We start from the raw sequence: 4,558 nt of genomic DNA on the forward strand, positions 1-4,558 counted from the left end.
CCTTTCTGTCTCGGGCGCCATAGACCTCCATTATTTGAATGTCAGCAGACAGCAAGAAGCCTCCCAGATCTCCAGATGCCTTTGAGATATCAAAAAAGTACTCCAGAGTTTTGTTCAGCATGGGGGTGAGTAGAAAATGAAGGCTAATCATGTTTTGGGTGTACTATTCCTTTAAAGTTTATCTGGGGATTGTTTATGACTAGCTCTGTGTCTTGTATGGATGATTGTGTGAATGTATGTGCAAATCTGCTTTTTCAGCTCTATCTTTACTTAATTTATTTTTAGTCCAATAGTAAATTAAATAATCTAAGAAGACAATGAAGGGAAATGTCTGGAATACCAAAATCATTAGCTGGAATGTCAGAGGACTACGAAAGCTAACTAAATTGAAAAAAGTATTTGACCGACTAAAATATTTGAAATCTAAAATAATTTTTCTACAAGAATCAAGAATCTCATTTGATTGAGACAGAAATACATTTTATAACTAAAAGATGGCAGGGTCAGGTATATCACTCATCCTTTACCAGTAATGCCAGAGGAGTTATCATTCTTGTACATAAGTCAATACCATTTCAAACAATGTGGTCAATAAAAAGACTCCTATGGGATATATATCATTGTGCAGGGACATATTTCAACATTAAAACTGAATTTGTTAAATATTTATGGACCTAACAATGATAATCCATCCTTTTATGAAAATGTATTCTTAACCTTGTCAACCCTGGAGGGACTTTATATTATAGGAGGGGACTTTAACTGCAACCTGAACCCAAATCTGGACAAATCTACTCAAAGTGATACCAGTCATTCATAAAGCAGGAAAATACTCCTTAATTATATAAGAGATTTAAGAATAAATTAAATATGGAGAACAAGGAACCCGAGCAGCAGGGAATTTTCATACTATTCAAGCACACATCAATCCCATTCGCGTATTGATTATTTTCTTATCTCTGTGGAGTTATTGCCTCACGTGCAGAACTGCTGGTATGATAGGTTGATAAGATTGATCAAGGGATGAAACGATGGAGGATGCAGACAGTTTTGATAAAAGATTTAAAATTTGGTAATTTATAGAAACTTGCATTGACAAATATTTTGAATTCAATAACGATGAAACAACAGCTAGTATTAGATGGAAACTTTTAAAGCATATATCAGAGGAGAAATTGTCAGCTATAGCAGCAATAAAAATAAACAATATAACCAATAATTAAAGTCATTATTGGAACAAATGAAATCCAGCGAAACAGAAATGTATCAGAGTAATGTAATACAAAATTACACAAACTGAATGTTTTAAGAACCAGATATGATAAATTAACAACAGAGAGAGTGGCAAAAAGCTTAATGTGGACGAAACAAGCATTTTATGATCAAGGAGAAAAGGCAGGTAAATTATTGGCATGGAGGATAAAACAGATACAAGTAGAAAGAGCAATTAACAGCATAAAATCCAAATCAGGCGTTTTAACAACAGACCCTTCAGAAATATTTTTTTTTGTATAAATCTGAAAATAAAAAAAAATATAAACACTTGTATAAATCTGAAAATTGTGGAAATGAAGAAACACAAGTCGCATTTCTTAATCAATTGTAATTCAAAACCATTTTAGAGGAGGAGAAAACAACTCTTAATAATCCTTTAACAATAAAAGATCTATCTGAAGCAATAGACAGCATGAATAGTGGTAAAACGCTAGGTCCTGATGGACTTCCAATAGAATTTTATAAAACATTTAAAAATAAATTAATCCTAACACTTCTCAACATGTATGATGAATCATATAAAGCTGGAGTGCTCCCAGAGTCACTGAGGTTAGCTAGAATAACCCTTTTGCTAAAACCAAACAAACCACAGACTGAATGCTCCTCTTACAGAGGAATCAGTCTTATGGGAAGTGATACAAAATTTTTTTTGTAAAGCACTCTCTAAGAGATTAGATAAATACCTACCCAATTTAATAATAGATGATCAACAAGGATTTATTAAAACAAGACAAGGCTACCATAATATAAGACGGGTTCTTAATGTATTACATGAAAAACATAATTGTAAGGACACAGCGATGTTATCACTGGACGCACGTCAAGCTTTTGACAGAATAGAGTGGAATTATCTGTTTAAAGTGCTCCCCAAATATGGACTGGGTGAAAGCTTTCTAAGATGGATATGACTACTATATACTGATCCCATAGCACAAGTTTTAACCAATAATAATATGTCAAAACCTTTTAATTTACAATGATCAACTAGACTGGGTTGCCCTCTGTCACCATTGCTTTTTGTACTGACAATAGAACATCTGGTGATGGCTGTTAGAGCGAATACAGGAATATCAGGGATTGGAATTGGAGGAAGGGATCATGTCATTTCCCTGTTTGCAGATGACATCATATTTTTCATCAGTAATTTAAAGATCAGTATTCCCAATTTATTACATCTAATAAAAGAATTTGGTGATTTTTCAGGATATACAAATTAATAATTCTAAATCAGAGTTAATGTTTCTTAATGAGAAGAAAGGAATAGTCCTGGTGTGGTTACCCCATTTAAAAGAACTACAAAAGGTTTTACATACTTAGGCATTAAGATCACGCCATCCCTCAATGAAATAAGTACAGTAAATTATAATCCCCTAGTGGAAAAAGTCACAGAAATGCTAAATCGATGATCAAATTTGCCTATATCCATGATAGGACGAATACATTTAAAATTACAATTTTGCCCTAATTTTTCCACTGTCTGATTCATTTTATGACACTTTGAACAAGCTGTATAACCAATTTATTTGGAGTAATAGAAAAGCAAGGCTCCGTTTAAGGCTACTCTTTCAGCCTTATTAAAGAGGTGGACTTCAAGTCCCGAATCTCAGATTGTATTATATGGCTGCTCAACTAACATCAGCTACTTACTTTAATCTGAGGACACCTCCAGCTTGGGTAGACATTGAACAGCAATCTGCTCCAGATTTCCCTTTAAAGGGGAACGCCGTTTTATTTTTTACGTTGGCCCCTTGATTTTACGTTATTACATCATGTTCTACTCACCCATTTGAGTTTTGTGTCATTTGGAGCTGTTCTGAAGATATTCCGTTAGGTTATATCCAAGTAACGTCTTCCTATGGGCAACAAGTTGAAGGCACAAGCTGAACAGTTCATAATTTGTTCTTTATGGTACGCCAGCATTCATAACATGTAGGCGAATCACTGTCCCCCAGACATCCGAGGTTATATTTTGTTATGTTTATATTTTTTAAAACAAAGCGGAGTGTGTATGACGTCATCCGCCGAAAAACAAACACTGAAAGACAAAGAAAACACCGAAAAACTAAGAATAATGATATGGCCCCAATAGCCGGGCTGAACCATATATAAAGCAGATCAATCAGGTGGATAAGATGAATGATATTTAGAGCGCGGGGAGGAAATGGCAGATGAATGAAGTGAATAATTAGATCAGCTACCAGGGCTGCTTTCATGACACCAGGCCATCAGCAGCAAAAATCAAGACATCAGCAGTGATCATCAGGGACAGAACAAGACAGTCATGGAGCAATAAAGGAATTATGGATGTCAAAACATTTTGAAATTGAGTGCTCTTCTCGCCCAAGAAAAGAGCGACCATGCAAGGCTGCCAACGTTATAAGGATTCAACCAGGACTAACACGAATGGCAGTTAGTCACAAATCAGACATCAAGTCTTCTTTTAAGCTTTTTATCGCAAAATTATTCTTGACTGCACTAATTTTGAAGGAAGACGTGTTTTTGGAGAGAGGTGAAAAGAATGAACCCAACCTATTGCCAGGCCTACTTCGGAGTTCTCATCCTTGCTGGAGTTTTCAGGTCGAAAGGGAATCAGCAGAATTCCTGTGGGATGCAGAAACTTGCAAAGAAATTTTCCATGCAACAATGTCTCTGGAGAACTTTCACATACTTTTAAGGATTATTTGCTTTGACAACTGTGATGACAGAATAGGTCCATGGCAGAGAGACAAACTAGCTGCAATCAGGACCACGTGGGACAAGTGGGGGCCCCGTTTCCCCCTGCTGTACATTTAGGGCCATTTAGGGGCCGCTGCCCTTTTTGGCAGTATATACCATCTAATCCTGCAATACAGGAAAGCCTGATGGAGGGCCTCACGAGAAAAACCAAGGCATGAGAGTGGTCCTGGACACGACTCAGTGACTCAGCTGACACAACCCTGGTATCCTATATGCTAAAGAAAGGCAAGAATGTGATACTCATGAGTACACTTTACTGGGATGGAAAAAACTGTGACCAAAAACATCACAAACCAGAGATCATTATTGAATACAATGCCACAAACAGAGGGGTACCCAACATGGACAAGCTGGTGACAGCCTACAGCTGCTAATCGAGGCCACTGGCATGGGCAGTCTTACCATTAGGCAAACATAGGCAGTTACCTATGGTCCTGAGTTCCTGGGGGGCAGTGGCACGGGAAGGGGGGTGCTGCGGGGGCTGCAGCCTCCCTCGTCATAGCATCAGCCCCCCATGGTGGGGGGCTGTGGAGTAACATAATATTGT

The sequence above is a fragment of the Cyprinodon variegatus genome, unplaced genomic scaffold (genome assembly GCF_000732505.1).
Source record: "Cyprinodon variegatus isolate N-32 unplaced genomic scaffold, C_variegatus-1.0 Scaffold1900, whole genome shotgun sequence".
In the NCBI taxonomy this organism is placed as follows: Eukaryota; Metazoa; Chordata; class Actinopteri; order Cyprinodontiformes; family Cyprinodontidae; genus Cyprinodon; species Cyprinodon variegatus.